Here is a 24,099-nt window from a genome sequence, read left to right as displayed (position 1 = left end):
TTGAGTCATTAACAATTTTGCATTTGTGCTCTTTGGGGGAGACAGCTAATCTGATGCTGAGCCAACGCTGACTCCACCCCCATCTCTAAGGGTGCAGTGCCAACAGCAAGCCTTGCATAGCCCCAGTACTCCAGGTGCCTGCTGAGCAAATATCTTTGGCCACCGCACAGAGAGACTTGTCGCTTGTTGCATCAGTGTCTTAGCTTGCACTTAACCCCTTGTGAAGCTGAATCTTGTAATCTGTGGTTTGCTTTACGTTCCAGTATGATCTGAGCATCAAAGCCTTTGACAGAACTAGAGCTGGGAGTTTTAAGTTCTTTTGTCTGGCAGTGAGGGCTAGGACACATTCCTCCACTGAAGCCTTTACAGATATACATGGGGTACAAGAGTCTGTGAGAGTTTTTCTTTGCACATAGCTCCACGCTGCAACTAGTCCCTCTCCGATCAATTTGCTCCTACTGTGGACTGCAAGCTGCTTCACCTCCTGCAGTTTCTTTTCCCAGAAGTTTCTAGTTCTGATAGAATTTATCCCTACAAGTTCCAAAGCTAACCAAAGCCTGCCGATTTTCAGCTACTGGCTAAAATGTTTTATATCCAAAGCTAGTCAGCTGCTCATCTAGTTCATGAATCCCCTCAACAACTCCAATTGGCTTCTCTGCAGCCAGGCTTCCAAGTGAGTTTTAAGCCCTTGTAAATTCTGTTCCAACAAGGCTTTCATCCCCAGATGTAAGGGATACGATTTTTGCTTCTGCTGTATTTGAGATGTGTCTCTGCTGTCTAGGCTTGCTTTAAAGTCTTCATTGAGCCAATGCTGTAAAGCCTCCATTTGCTACTGGAATGTACTGATTTCTGCTAGGAGTGTTGCTGTTCATTTCTTCCATTCTAGCTCAATTGCACCAGCTCAGTTTCTCTCCAAGGCAACAATAATCCTACTTCTAGCACCAATGTTTAAGAGCTCTCTACTCCCTGAACATGCAGAAGCCAGGGATAGCACTGAAGGGCTTTTATATCCTTTGGATTACAGACAGCACTGGATACTTATTGTGCATTTGTAATAACTGATTTATTTGCAAATCTCTTTTTTCTGAACCCCAGTGTGCAACAGGTGCTATTATTGTGCCATTAAAATCCAATAACAAAATTTGATTCTACATACCTCTGGCACGAGCTGATATTTACAACAGGATTATGTCAGATTTACAGTACAACCAACATTATGTGTATCCCAAATTAGAATTGAATTCATTCAGCAGGTTTCTATAAAACAAAACTCTTTAGCTTTACATTTCAACTAGTTTAAGTACTATTCAATAACTCCCAACCACATTAGAAAACAATGCCTGGCCTCAAGTATCCCGATGTTAGCATAGATTGCACATAAAAAAACCAGTGGCCTCTTTTGCCTTCAATAATAAGTGAGTTTCTTACTTGTGATAAAGTATTTATTGGTTTAATGGAACACCTCTGAGATATCTAAGCAGCTGTGGACACTCCTACTGAAAGGCAAAACTTGCCAAGGAAGGCTAATACGTTTATGCTCATATGTTTATAAAATATTCAAATGATATAATGGAACTGTGACATCAACATCAACATTAACCCAACTGTTGGGTAACTTGACAAAACGCTGCTCTAACATAGTGTTTCGTCCTGGCATTAATCATTTAACATGAAACTATGGTTAACCTTGGGAGAGAAATGGAAAGGAGCTGAACATTTCTCTGGAGTGAGGAAAGAGAAGGAGCATGTGTTCACAAAAGTGGGTCTCCTCTTGCCAGCAAGAGTGCTTTATGTCTTTCCATTAAGAGTGTTTTGTTTTGTTTTTATCTGACTGCCAGCAGCTTGTTTGATTTGACTGCTTTCCGTCTGCTTGCAACTTGTTCCGCCACTGGCCTGAATATTTGCAGCTGAGATTGTGGGCTGCATTGGCGTGGCCCCGAGCCTCAGCTGATTGCGGCCATACTTGTTGTAAGTAGTTGGGTCAACCTCAAAGGGGTAAACACCAAAGGAGAACACCACTTTGGGAGGTCATGGGGCGGGGTTCATCCTTCATGGTGCAGTTTTTGCCCTGTGACATAAGAGGTGGTCTGAACGTAGGGGGATACAGAGCTCCCCATTATCATGGTCTGACCAGCAGCAAAGTCCTTGAAAGAGGTCAACTAGCACTCTCCAAGTACTCAGCAAATGACCCCACTCAGAGAGTTCACTGGGGGATCTAACTGCTGTTCTAATAGGAGAGAAAAACTGGGGGGAGTTGCACCCAAGCAGCCCTCCCACTCCTCCTGTTGGATGCTTCCCAGAAGTGAGATCTCTTCCTTGACCCTCTCCTAACTTGTAGGACTGGAAACCTTTCCATTGCAACAAGTACAAATGTTAGGGCTGCACATCATTAAGTCTAGTTAAAAAAAAAAAAAGCTTTTTATAGTGCCAAAACAGCTCTTCCTCCTTTTGCATGGCAACTCATTAACATTCATCATCTTCCTAGTGCTGATGAGAAAGGGATTCTCATGACATTCTCTCTTTCAGGACATGCACATTTCTGCCACTAAACATGGATCTTCTGGGAAAAGAAATGTTACTTCCCCTTGTGTGCTTCAGCGATGTTTTGGGAAAGAACAACTTGACTCAGCTTTCAGATAAATGATCTTGCCATTATTATAGCCATTTAGAACACTGTCTACTATATGTCTTCTTCTGTACTTTATTGTGTAGACAATGCACATATGGATGGGGCCACTTATAACTGACACATTCAATGTTCACTTTAACAACAGTAATCATGGAATGTACCAAACTGCTCTAGAGTTCACTGCAGCAGGTCTTTCATAATTCAGAAATTAGTTAATGTAATATTAATTACAGAAATATGTGGACTTCCTCCCTGTTTCTTTCCCATGGCTTCCTTTTTCCTCTACAGACTGCCTGAACTTCCAGGCTTTTTGTAATGGCACTCCTCCCTATTTATTCATTGCAATAAAGATTATTTATTCAGTCTTACCAGGAATTCTGAGAATGGTTGCATTTCAGATATCACTGTGCTGGAAACAAATGGTGAGAATTTAATTCTTCTCGAGATGAACTTAAGTAAAATACGCATAAAGGAAACAAATGTAGAAATGCTGTCTGTGGGTTTTGTATTTTAAGTCAGAATGCTCAAACCTGACCATCACAATCATTATGACTCTTATCCCACTAATGTCACTCATGACTATGTACAATTGAAACCAATGGTGCAAGTTAATTCAAGCTAACACAAATGCTCAATGACAGCTAGGTTAGAACTGCTCAATATCAAAGTTCAAAATTAGCCAGGCGCCAAGCAAATTTTGCACCTGGCTATTGGCCACCTGTGACCAAGTGAAGATGCCTGGGCGCTAGGATGCCTGACATCTCTACCATCTGGAGGTACATGCCTGGGGATCATTGGATCATCTGGACTGTTTTCACACACTAGCAACACATCCCGTAGAATTCTATCCTGTTATATTTTATCTGTACAATTGGAATGGATTTCGGGAACCTAAATGCTTTTTTTTTCTGTTCAGCCTTAGAAGGAGCAGTCACCATTAAGAAAAAGAGGTCGGAATAGGCCAATATATATGTGGACTGTCCCTGGATCAAGTGATTTTTCTTCTTCAAGTTCTCATGAGTTTTTAACCTAAACTTCTGAACTAGCCAAATGCTGAAAATCAATCACAGTCAGTTCACCATTTGGAAAATGGCAACTAGGCATTCTGTTTTGGCAACTGTAACCTTGGTTTAAGGAGCCATTTGGCTCCTAGCTTTATATATTTAAGTTTCTAACACTGCTCATTACATGTAGTTTCTCCCTTCTTTGAGGGAGATTGTTAAAACACATGCACCCAAGGCTATTGCTGAGGCTTAACATCATGTGGATAGTCCAGTGCAAGGAAAGAATGAGCTTTTAAGCCTGTCCCCTAGTGCCATTTTGCTGCAGAGAATTGCCTCTTCAGCTCTTTTTACACATGCCTGCACACACAATGGCAAAAGATACATACCCGTATCTTCCACATCATATTATAGCCTCAGCAAGTACACTGTGTAGAAAACAATACATCCCTCCCCCCCCCCTCCACACACAAAAAAAGCATCACAGAACACCTATATAGGTGTTGCTAACCTCTGGCTACCAGACCCTGCAGATAAATGGGAATGAATAAATTACTCCAGCTTTTCCTCTATCCACCACTGTTTCGTGAAGCATTGTATACTGGCTCTTATCAGAGACAGGAGGTTGGATCAGTTGCAACCAATAAGAGCAGCTCTCATGTTTATCATACTTCCAAATTTGGAGACTCAAAGCTGTTGAAGGTACATTTGTAACTGCCCAGATAAGTAAAATCCCATGATTACATTGAGTGATGCATTCATTATTCCAAGGCACAGATGATTTATAGTTGTCTCCTCCCCACCCTCAAAGATCAGTGATTCCATTTACTTTGCCAAAATATCCTGAATTTCCTTCCTCGGTGGATATGTAAGGCAAACAACCTCACATGGCTTCCACGTTCGCTGCAATTTTTGAAACTCGACAGGCTATAAATTTAACTAAATGTAAAACAAGTTGTAAAAAGCCAAAACAATTTTCTTTAACATCTTTGTTTGCTTGGAAGTGCAGCTTGGTTATTTCCTCCAAGATGATTAGGAGTGTGAATTATACCACCTGTAAGCTGGCAGACAACTGCAACCTAGACATCTTCCAGCTGGAATACCTAAGATAGAATCAAAATGCACGCTATTTCCATGCCAAGAAATCTAAACAGGATATGCTATTTCTTTTGATCGTTATTAACTGAAAGTATCAGTGACTCTACAGGAAATGTCCCCACCTCTGTAGGAAGCAATCTTCTTAGTATGGAAATAAGGGCTTCTAACATTCTAAGTAACACTTTAATACGTATTCAGTTTAACCACTGCACTAACAAAAGCCATCACAATGCTAGCTTCTAGGATAACAAGACTGTTTCCATTCTCCTCCTTCATGCACCAGCCCCAAATCTGCTCCAGAGGGTCAGGAGACCCCCTAGAACAATACCCTGAGGAAGCGCAGAATATATTGTTCCCTCAGACAAACAAAAATGGTTGTGCTGACAAAACGATCTCTTTAGCACTACACTGAATACAACCCATAACTTCTAATATTAACCTTCTGACATAGAACACACAGTCTATTATTCTGGATCCTACATTTGGCTGGGAATGTTCCCAACATTACCCATTGTTTCATTCCATTTTTCAGAGTAACACAATACATCTTAGTGTCCTGTCTTCAAGCAGTTTCATAAAGGAACATGTAAGTATCGCCATTAGTCTCTGAACTACTTTTTTCAGAGAGAAAGCCTGAGCTAAATCAAATTAAGGGTAGATGAGAGATGAAATTTTGAGGGCTAACTAATAAAAATGATAGATTATGTAGGTGATCAGGTCCAGATGGCATACAAAGAGAGTCCTTCCAAAAATCAAGCCTGAAATTATCAGTTTTCTAACAAAAATTCACAACTTGTGGTCAGTGAAATTGGTCTCATTAATGGATTCAGAGGGGCAAGGGGTGGGGTCCAGAATATCAGAGCTATTGTTCTAATTCCTGTTCCAAGCAAATTGGTAGAAGTCTTAAACACAGACCTATTAAACATTTAAAAGAACAATCCCAGATGAGGAAGAATCAACATGGGCTTTGCAAAGGAATGTCCTGCCTCATTAACCTTTTAGATTTATTTAAGAATGTTGGCAAATATGTTGAGAGATGTAATTCTGTTATATAATTACCAAAACTTTTTTATGAAGTCCCTCAACAAAGAATAAGAAGCAGAGGGTAGAAAAAAACAGATTCCACAACTGTGGTGTAAGTGATACCACCTTAGCTGTGAGTCCTGGAAGACCTGGGGTATTGCTTAGGGGATTTTGGTGGGCGGTGGGGGGAAGGTATATTGCTGTTATTGATATTCATTTTGTGAATCTGTATTTTAGCTCTTATTGTGATTTATGTGGAATTTGGTTGCTAGCCTTTTGATGCTTTATTTATTTTTTATGACTACTTTTCTTGTGTTTATGTGTTTTTCATGTTGTAAGCCTCCTGAGCATGATTTGGAACTATAGAAAGCCAGAACACAAATAAAATCATGTGCCATATTTTTCTGTGTAGAAGACGCTATTTTTTTCTTAGAAAAAATAGGCCAAAACTGTGGGTCGTCTTATACACAGATATCAGAGGGGGTGATTGTTGGCAGCAGCCAGCATGAGATTGGCAGTGGCGATTGGGCATGTGATTGGTTGCTTGCCGCAAGGCCTGCTGATGATTGGCTGTGTCAATGAGACGTTGTTTTAGGGCAGTGGCTGTGGTTGCGTTGAGTAGGCAAGGGGGCTTTGGGTGACGAGTGTCCTGACGATTGGTGTCTGTGGCAATGTGTGTGATTTGCAGTGGTGGGCAGGCTGTAGAACGATTAGTGGCGGTGCCCCACCCCCACCCCCCAAAAAAAGCTTAACAACAATCCCCCCCCAAAAAATTTTTTGTTGTGCTCCCAAAAAATAGGTAAAGGTACCCCTGCCCGTACGGGCCAGTCTTGACAGACTCTAGGGTTGTGCGCTCATCTCACTCCCAAAAAATAGGGGTCATCTTATACATGGGGGCATGTTATACATAGAAAAATACCGTATTTATGTAAGTGGTTGGGTCCACCAGTTCTCTTGAGTCAGGAGTTATTAGAGTATTGGTCGATTCTGCGTGTAGCACCTAATTTTTTGGGATGGGCAAAGCATGGTAGACGGATTAGGAAGATCTATAAACTGGGTGATTGGGCAAAAAAAAAGCAAAAAAAAATCTAATATTTGAACACTACCATTCTCAAATCTTTTAAAGGGCCTTAAAGACCAACCTATTTCAGGTGGTCTACACAAAAACAACCTTCCTCTTGACTGGGAGGACTTTTCCTTTGATTTCTTTTAACTGTCAGTCTCAAGGCAAGCTGGGTTTGTACTATCGGCTGGGTGTCTGTTTTATTGCTGCTGGCTTATTAACTGGTGGGAAGGGGTTGTTGATATTGTGTTCTGAATTTCTATTCTGCAAATCACTTTAGAAGAGTTCTTCTAAAGAGGAGTTCTTCTCAGCTGAGAAGAATAGCCTAGAAACATTGTAAAATAATTCATTAAAAATATTTATATGCAAAATATGCATATGTTTTGGTTGCAGCCAGAGGGGGAGACTCCCTGGCTTCTTACGCTGCCATTTTCATCTCTGTCTCCTGGGCCCTCTCCTCTCCTCTCCAGCCTCCACTTCTGCTTTGGAGCCTGAACTGTGCTCAGCTGCAGCCTTTTCCTGTTCACTAAACCCTATCAACCTCTTCCGCTTCTGACACCTCCTGCTCCTGCTCCCTCTGACAATTCGTTGCCATCCCACCACCAATCCCCTGGCTCTGAGCCTTCTTCCCTCGGGCTTCCGCTGCTGGTGCCTTCCACCACTCTCCCGCATTCAGCGAGTCCAAAGTCATCATTAATTAATAAATGTTCAGAAATAGGTATAATAAATGTGTTTTCCTAGTGAACCAAGTCATACACATTCTGGCTCTGGCAGGCACAAACTCTGCCTTGTGCCACAGATGATTTTACAATACAATTAAAGATTTAAAAAAATTATCTAAAAGCAGGACACTCTCTAAAGCTCTCAAAATGATGGGCAGGTCCATATTAGAGAGAATACAAAACATTTTAGAACGAGAAATCAAAGCCGGTGGGAACCACATGTGAAACAAGGGACAAAGGTTTATTAGTACAGTAGTTCCGGAGGTCCGTTTGTAAACCAAAACAGGTTGTAACCCAAGGCGCACTTTCGCCAATGGGGCCTCCCCAAAAAAATTGTTCATAAAAAAGGGGGGTTGTGATCCAAAAAAAGTTTGCAAATTGGGACACACACTTCTGGGTTTGATGTGTTTGTAATCCAAAACGTATGCATACCAGACTGTTTGCAAACCAAGGTACCACTGTATACAATCTGATTGTTTTTATATTCAGTAAACCAGATTTGACCTGAAGATAGCTTCATTTTATTCACTTCATTAGAAGCAAATTATGTTTCAAAAGGCTAGAAGCCTATTATGATTACGCTACAGTTGTACAACGTAAAATTATAAAAAGAAGAGGTGGAGTTTGGAAAAGAGAGGATTATATCTAGATGAAAATAGAATACTTTATTGGAATTCATAGAATACACTACAGTACCTATAAACTATAATTATGCCATCATTTTTTTCTAGTTTCTGCTCTTTATCAACAGCTACTTTGCTATATAGTAACACTGGAGATAATTTATCAAATGTATCCCCTTTGAAGCTTAAGAAAATTATTTGGCTCATAAATGAAGAAAATGCTGTAATGCACCATGTTAATTTCACATCCATTGTTTCATTGGCAAACACGTTGGAGTTGACTATGGAAATGCAAAATGTCAAACCATTCTGCACTAAAAAAATAATGCTGGTTGGGAAACCGCTTATTCCTCATTGTCTTCCTGGTGTTCAAGAGACCAGTGGGCAAATTGGATTAAACACTGTAGAAGCAATGGGGAAGATACTATTGATCTCTTGTCTTGGGACTCACAGAAACTGAGCACTAAACCTGGCTTCATGGTACACCCAGGTCTCAATTGCTCACAGTGATTAACATTTTATCACACAACTGTTGAGAAACTATTGGAAGCCATTAATTCTGCAGATACACATCACTATGTTCTAGACTTTACATTGTATTGGTACATTTATTAATTTAACAACATAGATGATGTAACCAGTATACAAGTCGTTTCCACTGAAAAGGGTTAGAGTTTTTTAACCCCTCAAATAGAAAGTTGTCCATACATGGTGTGCTGTGATGAATGCTGTGTATTTCAAACTAGAAATAAAGAGTTACCCATCATAAACAAATTATTCACTTTGGAGACAATTTTTCTTTCCAAAGCAAACACATATGGCTTCCCACTGTGATTTTGAGGGAGCATAACATCAAATGTTTAATTATTGCTGATTTGTTTTTCTGTATACAATAAACAGCTTATTTCTTAGAATCATTCTGTATCTCAGTCATGTTCTGAATGCTGATGTGACAGGAAGAGAGTTAGTTATTGGAAGGCAACAGTTTTCATAAATCTAGTTTTATGGCAGTGGAATAAAGCACACTACTGGTTGATGCTGAGTATCTTGACAGATGGGTGTTGATTTATATTAACCAACAGAAGGAAAGCATTTAACCTGCATTGTTTACAACCTATCACAGAATAATAAAGCTGAATGAGAGTAAGTAAAGACAATAATTCATCAGAAGCAGAGCCAATGAAAACCAAGGTCCTGTTAACATTAACCATTGTCCTACATTAATTGTCCCATCGTAACCCCTAACATTAATAATCTAGTTAAAGTCAAACAGTCATGAAGTGAAAAAGAGCACATACATACTGTTATAATCTTAATTCTGCTTTAATGTGAGGAAACTAAAATGGCAAAATAAAACACAAGGCTGCGGGTAAGGGCGAGCCTCATATTTTCAACCCCTAAAACCATATATTTCAGCACTGATCTTGAGCAAAGCTGATAAAAAGCCCAATGCCTAGTAAACATTAAATGTGTACATTGTGGGGGTTCTTCCACAATTTCATTTCAGCATATTCTCCTCAATGGGGAAAGCACAAAAACTGTATTTCAAGGTAACTATGGTTTTAAGGGCACTTCACACATTACAAATGGCTATCAATGCTGAACATAGATACCTCTTTTTTTAAGAAAGTTGAAAGTGGTTTGAGAGATTTCATTTTCCATGTTGTTTTTCTGGCATCACCCCTGACAAAACAGGTTTCTGAGACCTGCAAATCCTGCTTAACATGAACCCCTCCCCAAACTTTCTGAAAAAGTCTCTAAAAGAAAGCAACCCTGCTATTTGTCTCTAGCAGTGTTATTTTTCATGGTGCCAGAACCCACCATGAACATCTCCCTTGTTCTCTTATAATGGCAATGGCGCCCACTGTCCCAGCTGAAAAACAGCCCTGGTCTCTCCTCCCCTCATGTTAGGTTGAAGCAGCAGCCCGCCAGTTCCTACATTTCATGGTTCAGTGGACCAATGGCCTTTTGCACAAACAGAGAAAAGCAGGCCAGTTATATAATGTGCTTTCATGAACTCAAGCAAAATGCAGAGGACTTTCAATCCATTTTACACAAGCAGCTAGAAAAGAATGTTTTAAAGCTCTCAGTGAAATGTATTTACAGACATGAACTAGGGCACTAGGATTTTGGCACCGTGTTCTAGCCCCGCCGTAAAAGCAAGCAATTCTGGATGTGGTTTTGAATCTATCACTTTCTTCCAATCCCACATTTTCTGCACCTAATTAAAATCAAGATTGCACGTAAGTCACTCAGCAAGGAATAAAATAATATTCAAGCCCCAATACTTACCGTAACTAAAACCAGGCTAGAACAAAAATGCTAGTAGACCACCACCCTAGAAACATATATCACGTTTTATATTGGCTTAACTCATAATAATTACTCCCCTACTCATTTAGTAGTTATAGTATTTAAGGAGCACTTTTACAGCCTGGTTCTAAAGTTTGTATTCTAAACCAGAAGAAGCCATGGACCAAGAACAAAGCAGAGCAGTCCTTCCTGCTTCCAGAGTGCCCTGGCCAACTAGCAATAGTGCCCACAAGGCAGAGGAGAGGCACCTTATTCACCAATCATCTTGCTACCACCAGTTCCCAATGGTAAATGTCAACAGAGGAGCATGTAGGAGTGCTGTGCTGAGGACTGGGGAGAGGATCGTCCTCACCACTGGATGGGTAGGTTCCTGCTACCAAGCCTAGTGCACAATTATAGGAAAATCTTACTCTCTGCTCTTCAGAGATCAATCTGAAGGACGGAGAGAGCAATTTCATCCCAATTTGGTACTGGGGCAGGTGGAGAAGTATTTGAATATTTTGAGCTGACTGAATGAATAGTCAAATGTTCCTATTGCTTGTGTCTCAATAAGTCAAAATATAATTGCTGAGTTTTCAGGACTCATTCACCAACTTTTGCATGCCTCTTCATCCTTGTATTTGTACACTTGTACTCAATAGGAAAGCAAAATAAAAATAAAAATGGAGCAAGGCTATTCTTCTTAATTTACCATTCATCCTTCCCCTTTCAGTCTCATATTACAGATTGGATAGTTGGTTTTCCATTAAGGCTTGCTGTCCTGTGCCTGCTTAGCTATGCCGCAAACAAATCTTTCCCATTGTTTTGTATACAAGTTTTATTTAGTTTTTAACCGCCGGGAGCAAGAGCAGTATAGAGGGTAAGTTTTCTGGGTGTCAAGCTAATCTAAAGACCTAAGGAATTGGTTCAGATCAAGCAAATAGCTGAGTTGAACTTTTCAGAAAGTGAACTTCATAGTCAACTTCTAACCTATTCACCACCATGCTGAGTACTTAGAAAAATATGAGTGGTAAACCAAAAACAAGTCTTGGCCACAACTTATGGTTTGTCTGAAATGAAACAAACCACAAGTCCTGGTCCAGGTGTTAACAGTAAGCCGAACCACGGCTTAACCCTGAAGAGTGTAGTGGCAGAAGGACTGGTGGAAAAGTTTTGCACCTGCAGTCTTCAGTCTAGGAACCTGCACAGTTGTTCATTTGCACTAAGCCATGGTTTGGCTTAATGTTATGCATGAACCAGGTCAGAGAGGGGTTTGTTATCTACTCATGTTGCTTGCCAAAATACAGTGGTACCTCGGGTTAAGAACTTAATTCGTTCCGGAGGTCTGTACTTAACCTGAAACTGTTCTTAACCTGAAACACCACTTTAGCTAATGGGGCCTCCTGCTGCTGCGCTGCCACCACACGATTTCTGTTCTCATCCTGAAGCAAAGTTCTTAACCTGAAGCACTATTTCTGGGTTAGTGGCGTCTGTAACCTGAAGCATATGTAACCCGAGGTACCACTGTACAGTGTTACCACTCTTTCCTGTTCCTTATCCCTTCGAACCTTTAAAATGCCAATAAAGTTGGATCTGCATTAAGACTGGGGTCATATAACTGTGAATCCATGCAATCACGTACACCTGAACAATAAACATGCTAGAGTTTTTAAATGTATACTTGACATTTAAAAAATTATTTGGCGTGGCAGGCAGCTGTGGGGTCCCAGTCTGGCATTGTGCTTCCAAGCAACTACCCACATGGAACAGCACCTGCACCATCCAATTTCGGGTGGAGTTTGCCATAAGAGAAATGTAATTGTCTTAAGCCGCTTCCATAAAGGAGGAACAGTATGTCAAAAGTGTGGTCTTCCTGATGGCCAGCTGCAGTGCAATGTGCAGAGATGTCATTGTTTATTGACATAGCTCGAACACTAATCTCTAAACACTTAGATCAATTCCTCAGGTTACCCTTGTACTTTTTAAATATGTCATTTCCTCATTCTCTTAAGAATTCATGCCTGAACAGGATCCACCATCTCTAGGGACCATAACTCTGCTCTAATTTATTCCTCCTGGCCAGCATGCTGTGAATATCAATTTTCACAAGTACGTCATGGGTCAACAGGAAACCTGAAGCAGTACTGAAGATATCTGGTGTCATCAGCGGGAATAATAGAAAAAAACCACACACACACACACACACACACCAATTAACTCTTAAAAACAAACAGCAATTTAAGTGTCATGTTACCCTAGGGCATCATAGACTCTTGAAATGCTGTGCAATTGATTGTTCATTTTTTAAAAAACACACACAGAGAAACTTACAGTGCTGGCTGGCTGATTAATGTGAACTAAGGGGCAGGGTGATTTGCAGTGCAGAATAAGTAGCCAGGATAGGGGTGAGGATACTTAACCCTTCCTCTGCCAGATAATTCCTCCCCTGCCCCGTAAATGCTTGTGGGTGTTTTTATTTACTTATTATAAATACTTCTATACTGCCTATCATGAAAATATATCCAGATGGTGCTCAGTGACAATATAGACTACAATGAAATTCTTTTGCAGTAAAAATGCAATAAAATAAAAATCTAAATACAGAAGCAACAAGGGTCAGCTTTTCCCCCCACAGCTGAGCTTCTTCCGGCCTCAAGAGTCCGACTGGAAGGAAGCGAAATATTTATTTTAAAAACAAAGAAACAACAAGGGTGGAGTAGCAATCAGTACACACTGGAAGCGCAGAAGACCCTCTTTCCATTTGCTGATTTTCCACTGCGAACAAACCCACATTCTGCATGAGTGTTACAAAGCAAGTGCAGTCTTAGGAACCCTAAGTCTGTTTCCAAACCTGTAATTTCACCCATAGATTCACATGCTAGTTGGAACACAGACTGCAGTTAGTACAGATGGGAACCTGAGGGGTGATGTGCAGATAAATGGAATGAAGTGGCTGGACCTTGAACAGAAATGCTCCATGCTGCAACATTCTGCTGCAGCAGGGCTCCACTTGTTAAATCTATGTTCCACCATTCCTCTGAAGAGATTGAGGCAAAGGAATGGTGTGATATGAGACTGATCATAAAATAAATACTGGATGTTGCTAGCATGTGAAAATAGATAATCTCATTTTATCCGTATTGGGTAGGTTAGGCTGAGAGAATATTTCACCCAGCTTCTTAATAACTGAGAGGAATTTGATCACGGTTCCCCATGCAGTCCAGTCCAGGTCATAACCATATGGGGCTTTCCTAAGTGCTCGAATATATCAGATCTCAAAGAATGACCATAGTAAGATTCACATATGTGCAATGCTGGATGAAACTGCCATAGACCCTTGTTTTCTAAACAACACGTAGCATCCTCAGATCTTGTGGTAGGTGAACATGCCACACCGATGGATTGTGCCATCTCTCCAACATCTTTGTCCTAGTTCAGCCTATATAGGGTGGGAATAATGCAAATGTTTTATCGAGTAAATAAAGTGACAACTTCAATAAGTGTGAGAGAGAAGCTTACAGCCAGTTTTCACCTTTGTACAGTGGTACCTCGGGTTACCTACGCTTCAGGTTACAGACTCCACTAACCCAGAAATAGTACCTCAGGTTAAGAACTTTGCTTCAAGATGAGAGCAGAAATCGTGCTCTGGCGGCACAGCGGCAGCAGGAGGCCCCATTAGCTAAAGTGGTGCTTCAGGTTAAGAACAGTTTCAGGATCTCCAGAATGAATGAAGTAGTTAACCCGAGGTACCACTGTATATAGTTTCCCTTTACCAGCCTTCGAAACTCCCACTGTTCTAGGCGCATTTTGTGACAGGGAATTGCATTAGCAGGAGCAATTTCGGAGCTCTGGGAGTAGCAGCCCACCTAAGATTTCCAATTAGAACTGCAGAGTGGAAGGAAAGGATTTTTTGCAACTGTAAGAAGAAAAGTTAGAACTCATTTAAAACTTACTAGGATGATCTTGTTTCTTTATCACAAGGAGTCAAGAAAAAAAGTATTTTTCAGTGGCAGCCTGTAACTTCAGTTTATTTCCCAACTGAGAGCATAATCCTATGTGAAAAATCTTTTTCTTCTTGTGTTCCCATAGACTAGAAGAATGATTTATTTCTAGGCAAAGTTAGGTCATCAACACACCATCAATATGATTTCAAGGGAGAATAAAATAGAAGGAAAATATATCTTGTGATAAAACTTCAAAAAAAATAACATAAATGGGACATTTTAAAGAAATGAATGTTTTGTGCTATCTGTACTTTGTTTCAAAACTATGTTTACTTGCAGTTTTCAGTTTGGGAACAGTGTTTCCCCCACCACCACCCTGATAACCTTGAATTTGGCTCAGAAATGTATTGGCTACCAGTGAAGATTGTTAAGAACTCACATGACATGACAATGGCTGGTGGCTTCTCTCACCAGACAGGACACTTTGCACCAACTGCAGTTTCTGAGTCATCTTCAAATATAGCCCCATATAGAGCATGCTACAGTAATCCAAACCAGCCAAAGCTGAGCATAGGCATTCTATACCACTGAAGATATATATGCCTTAAGTGACAGATTGGTAACTAGAAACATCCCCAGACTACAAGCCTGCTCTTTCAAGGAAACTGCTACCTCCTCAAGAGTAGGTCACTCCCACAGTTCCCAGGCCCAGAAATCACCAGACCCAAACATAGCCATCTTAGAAGGATTCAGCTTCAACTTATTTGCCCGCATCCAGCACATGACAGCAGCCAGTCTAGGACCTGCACAGCCTTGCCTGACTCAGATAACAAGGAGAAAAAGAGCTGGGTGTTATTCACATATTAGTGGCAGCCAACTCTAAATCCCTGGATGACTTATCCAGTGGTTTCATATAGATGATAAACATTGTTAGACAGAAAACGGAAACCTGAGGGACCCCATGGATCAAGCGATATGGAGTCAAACATAAGCCTCTGAATGCTACTCTCTAGTACAGACCCCATAGGTGGAATCATTTCAACAGACCCTCCATTTCCAACCCAATGAGCTGGTCTTGTAGGACACTATGATCAATGGTATCAAAAGCCAATGAAAGATCCAGGTTAATCAACAGTATCATACTATCTCACTGTCTCTCCCAAAGAAGGTAATCTATCAGGAAAGCCTTGGCTGTTTCACTTTGAAACCATGGCCTAAAGCCAAACTGAAATAGGTCAGAATAATCAGTCTACTCCAAAAGTGTCTGCAGGTGAGTGGCAATATCACCTTCTGCCCCCAAAAGGGAGAGTTCTGACCAGTTGATAATTGCCTCAAACTAGATTGTCCAGGGAGGGCTTTTTCAAGAGGGGCTGCTACATGACTTAGTTCAACGTGATGGGGGCCACCACCTGACCCAAAGATGCATTAACAACATTTAAGATACAGTAAGTCAACCTTCCTGTTCTAAGTTTTTATTAGCCATGAAAGGCAAGGGTTGAGACTACAGGTTGAAGCACGTACTACTGCAAGTCCACATCCTCAGGCTGCAAAAAATGGAAGATAACCACACAATCCATTGTCATTTGTCCAGTTTTAACTTTGATTTTAATTTATTTGAATTCATTTTGGGATGCATTTTAATCAATTGGTTGTTATGCATATTGTATTATTTATATAATCTTAGCTGCTCTGAGCCCGGCTCTGGCCGGGGAGGGCAGGGTACAAATAAAATTTTATTATTATTATGGGCAAATGGTGATCTGAACAACTCCATCAGAACGGTATCAAATGCTGTGTCTAGGCTTAAGCAGTGTAAACTATTTTGTCATCAAAGTGCCTAGAAAATTTGTCACAACTGGTTACCAAGAGTTTAAACAAATTGTCATGTGGTGGACACAGTTATGCACTCTCACTTGTATTCAAACATACTCATTCCAAGAGTAATGCTGCCAGTGTTCTTGCCATCATCTGACCTGCTTCATCACCTTAAGTTCCCTAAAGAAGCAATAAGATATCTGGGCTCTGCAGCAGAAGAACAGGTATCTAATAGTGATCATGTTGATGGATCTCTCCATCTCAGTGTTCCACACTGAGACCAGGGCCTTGACAAGGATCACCAGCAATGTTGGCCACAAAATCTGCCATGGCAACCAAGAGTCATTCAGATTTCTAAAGGATAAGTCTCTTGTGGCAGGCCATCTTAACTGGTGCACCACCTCTCGGGCAATCATGTGTTCACTCTCATCAAGAGCTAGAAGTTCATAAAGGTCATTCCTTTGTACTCCAATATAGATTATACAATAGAACTATATAAATGAAAGCATACATTCTATGCAGTTTTCTCAGCACATAGCTGAGCATGAACTATAGGATCTCTTTTCAATCTTACCTTACTACATCTTAAATTCAGATGTAATGCTAACCCACTATTAGCAGTCTCAGGCATCTCAAACATTTCTGCCAAATGTAAGAGAATCAGAATGACTTTATCTCCATTTCAGGCATGCTATAACAAACATTTTTGTTGACTGTCCACCCCTCTTCTCCCAATTTTAGAAGAACATGCACAGTGATGGGAATAGTTAGAAAGGTGCAAAGCATTTTGGAAATTAGCAGCTCTGAGTCATTCCATCACAAAACATTCAGACCTTTCTACCATCATTTACCAGTAGGTATCAAGCATTTATCCTGAACATGACACAGATTAACCTTGTGGGTATCTCATTATGGCAAGAATACTCAGATAATTAATATAACATTCCCAGCTAAAATGAAAAGTGGCAATTGATTGGCCTGCTGAAACATGATGAAGTGCTCAATGTCTTAAGGGACAAATGATAATTCAGTCTGTAATGTAAGAGGAAATGGAAAGTATGGCTCCCCCATACTTCTCTGTCCTCTTCTAACAAAATTCACATATGCACCAATCGCACAACAGGGCCAGGCACCGTGTCCTACTATAATGTGTGCTATCAATTGCTCGTGATAGTTCCAATAAGTGATCTCCTTTCACATTTTCAAAAATATATGTAGGTGCTTCAGGGCTGATTCACACATTACACAGCAACAACATTGGGTTTGCTTCTGAGTATTGGGAATCACAGTCAATTCTGATATGTGTACTTATTTGTGTGATTTGCAAGCATATGTTTATTCTATTCATACTCTAAGTTTTTAGATGTACATGCACTTAACAGTCAGATGTACACCTAAAACACATGGTGTGTGAAGTGGTCCGTAGTCTGTTGCAGAACAAAGCACTGGGGCTCCTTGGAGTAGCCTTTGACAACTTGGTGACCTCCAGATCTTTTGGACTACAACTCCCATTTGCCCTAGCAAGAACCTGTAAGATACCAAGTTAGCAAAGGCTGCCTTACAAACTAGCTGGCCTACTATAGCACGAGTCCACACTCTTCATCAGAAACACCACTTTGCTAACTTGTTACCTGCTTTGCATTGGCTGCAACTTAACCTGTCATGCCAGGGGAACACAATGCAGTGAATACTCAAGAACCAACTGTGATCTAAACCACTGTGCCTAGGGCTTGCCGATCGGAAGGTTGGCGGTTCAAATCCCCGTGAAGGGGTGAGCTCCCGTTGCTCAGTCCCAGCTCCTGCCAACCTAGCAGTTCGAAAGCACGTCAAAGTGCAAGTACAGTGGTACCTCAGGTTACATATGCTTCAGGTTACAGATGCTTCAGGTTAGACTCCGGTAACCCAGAAATAGTGCTTCAGGTTAAGAACTTTGCTTCAGGATGAGAACAGAAATTGTGCAGCGGCGGCGTGGCGGCAGCAGGAGGCCCCATTAGCTAAAGTGGTGCTTCAGGTTAAGAACAGTTTCAGGTTAAGTACAGACCTCTGGAACGAATTAAGTATTTAACCTGAGGTACCACTGTAGATAAATAGGTAACGGTAAACGGCATTTCCGTGCGCTGCTCTGGTTTCGCCAGAAGCAGCTTAGTCATGCTGGCCACATGACCCGGAAAAACTGTCTGCGGACAAACGTCGGCTCCCTCGGCCAGTAAAGTGAGATGAGCGCCGCAACCCCAGAGTCGTTCATGACTGGACTTAACTGTCAGGGGTCCTTTACCTTTAACGAAGCAAATGGGAAATGTCAGAACTTGTCTTGACCTAAAACAGGGGAAGGGAACATCCAGTCTGAAGGAATTAAGACATGGGGTAAGGAGAGGAGCCGATGGTAGAAAAATGCCCTGCGTCTTAAAATTGTGTAAGGAAATCAACAGGAAAATTTGAAAACAGCAGCCAGGAATTCCAAAAAGCAAAGCAATGTGGGGTGGCATGTCACTTGTGGTGGTGTGTTGCACAGTAAACCGTAACTCTGTGCCGAGAGCCCCCCTTTCAGATTTCCCAAATGACTAAGCCAAAGGAGTCTAGTTCCTTAAAGAAGTAGTACTGTAAAAGCACTAGCTCTCGTGTCACATTCAAAAGATTGCTGAGGATTGCCAGTATCTAAAAGCAAAAGCAATGTCCCCCAAAACATCCAAAAACAACTGAAGCAATTGACTTTAATACTACTTAGCCACTTTTGAGTTGACTACGGTATACAGTGTAAAATCCGCAGAGTGCATCCAGCCTGTCTAGTGTTTCCCCCAATAGGATGGGGGGAAGTCTCTTCCTTAGGGGGGAACAATATATGGGTGAGTCACCACAGGGACGAAAAGCCTTGGGACAGGAGGAAAACATTAGTGAGATGGAGGTAACTCATAGGCCTTTCTTTGCGACTTTTGTTTTGAAAGAGAATACTGAGAGGACAATGAAAACAGAGAGCCAGTACAGCCCAGGGGATAAGTTTGAAGTCAGGAGGCCTAGAAAGCTTTGTGGACATCAGTAGGACCATCTGGGATGGCATCAAGTTTGACATAAGGAAGAAGTGACCTAGGTATCCTTTCTTGCACTTCACATATAGCATTGTTAGTTCCATTCTGCATGTGAACAGCCTATCATGCAGAGTCTCTGTGCAACCAGGCATTTGTGTGGTGTGTGACATTATCTTTGTGGACCAGGAGACGCAGGCTCCATGTCACACCAACCCAGAACCACATGAACCAAAACGGGAACTATCATAATGTGTGTTATTAATAAAGCACCGAAGCAACTGAACTTCTTAAGTTGTGAATCAGAAACTGATATATTTTTTTTCTCACGACAAATGTTATTATGAATACCATGCACAGCCATTCAGACTCTGACTATGCAAAAATGTCAGAAGAACATTTTACTGCCAGTGAAACATTCAGCAAATAACAAATCCATTCAACTGGCCATAATCATAATTAATTATGTCTATAGCACTGTGACCATTCATGATACTTTACAGGCACAAAAACAACTCCAACCCTGATGAGTTTTTACATCTTATCTACCAATGCCCGTTTAACGCCAGTGTACTATCAATAATTGAGAAATAAATTCAGAGTAATGATGCAGTTTTATCATTACAGTAACTTCATTATAGTTGTGTGTGTTCCACGCCAGACATTACTTTGCTAGGCATCAGATTTTAAGAATGGACAAACAAATAGAGAGAGAGAGAGAAATATATAAGGAGAATGGGCTTGATATAAAACCAAACATGCCAACTTTGCAGACAACACTGATGAAAAATAGACTAAAAGTCTTATCCTAATTCCTCTCCTAAATTATACTCTGAAAATTAAAAGCAAAAGTAAATCATTCTTTTCCTCAGTCCTTACATATTGCAGTTTGTTTAATTGCAATTTACATATTTCTACCAGATGACAAGATTAGCTGCTCCATAAATACTTCTACCTGAATACCAATGCATGCAGTTGGTACAAAGAATTATTCAGTGCGTTCTGGCAAGGGCATATTTCAAAATCCTAAAAACAGCAGGAAGTTGATACATATGTTTTCCATGTAGAGGATGTGCTGAGAACTGCTTTGAAGAGAACTGCACCTTGAATGAACAGTTCGCAGCAATATAAACAACTAAGCTTTCTACAGCTAGGCCTGGAACCTAATGAGGCAATTCAAACAAATTCCTACTAATTTACTTTTTGATTGCATGTGTTTAAATAGGAGCAACGTTTTAAGATGTGCAGTTAAACACTAGTTGGCTCTCTCACTTGTTCTGTTTCATGAAAGGTTTTTTTTAAAAAAAAAAAATCTCATTGAGTTGCATTGAAGAGATTAATGAACTAGAAAAGAATACCTTGTCTGCATTATTTGCAAATCCTCAGCCAGACTGGAAAAAATAATCATTTGCTTTGGTTTATTTAAGCCTGGCCGCCTAATAAATACAGCAGGCAACATAAAGGTACTTGTAGGAGACAAAAGTGTTTTAAAGGTGCTCAGGAGTTAAATCTGTGTAAATACAGTGCTTGACAAATCATTTGCGTTAGTGAAATCTTCTTCTTTGGGATATTAGCATTGACTTTTTTTCGGAGTGTACAAATTATTACATTTAAAAATGGCAGCAGCAGCATCTGTCTCAACACATTCATTGCACCATCCCCAATTCTGCTGCCATAGTCTAACAACTGTTGGAAAAATACTGGTCTTGTCAGTATACAATTGGCTCTAGCTCCCTGCAGAGGCAACACATCCTATATCTATCTCAGAGGGATGACCCTTTAGCCAGCAGCCACCCTCTGTCCATTAGAGAATTCCAGCATCCTCTTCCTCCCTGCTCTCTGCTTGGACTTTAGATAGCCTCCTTGTGGGGCTCAAGCTCCCATGGAAGTGGACAGATATAGGGTAGACATATGTCTCCCCAAACAACTGAATGCACCCCTTGCTTGGGGAGGCTGCCTTCTTTTATTTTAAGAAATGCAGTCCTAAAAGCACCCACTATTAGCCACTTTTGTGATGCGGGTGGCACTGTGGCCTAGGGCTTGCCGATCAGAAGGTCAGCGGTTCAAATCCCCGTGACGGGGTGAGCTCCAGTTGCTCCGTCCCTGCTCCTGCCAACCTAGCAGTTCAAAAGCACGTCAAAGTGCAATTAGATAAATAGGTACCGCTCTGGCAGGAAAGTAAACGGCGTTTCCATGCCCTGCTCTAGTTCGCCAGAAGCAGCTTATTCATGCTGGCCACATGACCCGGAAGCTGTCTGCAGACAAACGCTAGCTCCCTCGGCCAGTAAAGCGAGATGAGTGCCGCAACCCCAAAGTCGTCCACGACTGGACCTAATGGTCAGGAGTCCCTTTACCTTTACCTTTATTAGCCACTTTGGGCCTACTTGTCACTGTTTGGAGACAGCATGAATGAGTTAATAGTCCGGGCCAAAGTTATGTCCTGCTTGTCAACTCACAACACTTTTCGACAGGAATTATTGCACAGAAGGAAGGAAGAGAGGAAAGGCATTAGTTTCTCGCTGAGAAATTTCACCCCTCAAACATGACACCTTCTTAAGCAGTTTCTTGGGGTATGTGGGGTAACAGCATTCTTATGGTGCCAGCCAGATAGTCGGGGGGGGGGTGATTTAGTTGAAGAAAAATGGGTTCTTATATCTAAACACCAGGACTTTTCGTTATTTTCCAAGAATAAAGAATGAAAATATATATAACCAAAAATGAAAAAGGCATACGCTACTTGATTTTTCTCTTTAGTTTCCATATTACCACCTATGGAATAATATTTCCATTTATTTAAAATGTTAGTAAGAGAGGCGACTCACCTTAAGAATGAAATTCAGTTAAATATTACATGTATAAAACTTTACTTCATCTCTCTGTGCTTTGAAATTTCATACTTTTTATTAACTTTCTCCCCACAATCTCATCATTGCCTTTGACATTTAGTCTTGAGTAGTTTCTTCTGCGGTTTTATTTCTATATCAATTGTCCTTGACCTTTAGAAGACCCTGCGAGTCATGCTTACATTCTCCAGGAGTTTTAGAGTTTCTCCTATCAGATGGGCACAAACGTAAAACTAATATTTGTGTGTGTGTGTTTCATCTAAACGTAGATTAGCATGATCAATAAAATATTTAAATCAGCTATTTAATCAACAAAGTTCATACTTAATTTTTGGTCCTGGGCTCCCCTATAACAGTGGGAGTTACAGGAGCCTGCAGGACATGTAAGTTAACATTTTACATAAAATGTTTCAGACAAGCTTTCAGATAGACACTATAGGCAACAAGCCCTTTAAACATTTACGTCTGTGATTACTTTCTCCAACAACCAGCTTCACACTCAGTATATTAAAGTCTAAGCTGCCTTTTTTTTTTTTTTTGCAATCAGAGAATCTAAATAGCAATCTAAAATGAGGCACAAGTTGTTATCTACATCGGAGCCAACCCAGAGTCAGCTGACTCAGCATGGATGTTGAAGTCATCTTCAAATCATGGGTAATACAACTAGTTTATTGAACCTCATCTTGGGTGTGTTAACCATAATTCTGTGTCATGACGACATGGCAAATCATGCTTATCTAAAAGTCGAAGCAAACATGTTAGCAAAAGCTTCCAAACTCCTTCTCTGAGCCATGCAGCAGGAGCAAAGGAGGGAGGTGAATGAACCCAGGGATCACTGTAGCTTGCACGTTAAACCATGGTACATTAAACCATGGTTTAACATGATATGCCAACAAATCCAATGTGTTGGATAAGTAGAGGGGAATAGAATTCATGTGAATAAAGAGGGTATCTTGTGATCACAAACAAGCCCAAGATTAAAATGTTTGCCTGTGAAACTGTAATTAAATGATCTTAGCTGCATTCTGATGCATTAGGAGACTTAAAAACATATGTCCCTATGGAAACTTTATTTGCCAGTGCGGTATTACATTCTCACAATTTGGAAGATAACAATATTAGGAGATCATGAGTTCAGTTTCTTAGACTTTTTATTATTCAGCTTGTATCTTCATCATGCAAATTAACTAGATGCTAAAGAACTTTCAATATTTTGTTTAAAAACTAAAAAGAAACTGATGCAAAGAATTACAAGAACTGAAAACAATTAATTCCACAAAAGAATTCTGTGCGCATTCAGAAATTGCAATAATTCTGACAAAAATATTGTGTAGTTGTTTCATTTAATTACTTTTATTTGAAGTTATTGAACGCCATCCGATTTAAAACTTGGAAACGAATTTCCATAAATGTGGTGGTGTTTTTTATATTAATGCTGTTCAGGAATGGTAGAGTAAGCAAACTGAGACAATTGCCTCAGGCATCAGGGGCAGGGGGCAGCAAACCTACCCACCTAGTGTTGCTAGCCAGCCTGTTCTTCTGTGAATCACCAGAATGCCTGCTGCATCCCCATGCCTTGCTCTGAGGAAAGGGATGCTTTCTCTAAGCGATGCATTCTGGGCAAAGTGTTTTTGCTTCCATCACTGTTTGCTGCATTGACTAGATTTCCTTGCCTAGGTTTTCTCAGTCTACAACTAACTAGACATTTTCTTGAAGAAACTGCTTTTTAAAACATTACAGGTTAGAACAACCTTCTGCTGATGGCAGGCACTTCTCTGTTTATTTACCTAGTCCCTTCATTGCTTTTGATTACTTGTTTTACTGTCATTAAAAGGCTGTCATACATTGTGTGCTAAGATCCACCTCTCTCTGCTTCAAGTGTATTCAATCAAAATGTGTTACAGAGATCTAAGGATTTGCTTCTGTTCTCTCTCCCCCCGCCAGATCAAGTGCAAAAAAAAATTTGACTTTAGAACTCAACCTAAATTCCTTCTCCTTGTTATACCTAAGAAATGATGGTTTCAAT

General features: G+C 40.6%; 1 protein-coding gene across 2 annotated transcripts in view; it reads right to left on the bottom strand.

Moving 5' to 3' along the window:
- NALF1 (NALCN channel auxiliary factor 1) overlaps window positions 1-24,099 on the bottom strand; it is a 340,934-nt gene that overhangs the window by 267,175 nt on the left and 49,660 nt on the right. The window lies entirely within an intron of this gene.

The sequence above is a fragment of the Podarcis cretensis genome (assembly GCF_951804945.1).
Source record: "Podarcis cretensis genome assembly, chromosome: 4".
Classification (NCBI taxonomy): domain Eukaryota; kingdom Metazoa; phylum Chordata; class Lepidosauria; order Squamata; family Lacertidae; genus Podarcis; species Podarcis cretensis.
This window is presented reverse-complemented; position numbering and strand designations above follow the sequence as displayed.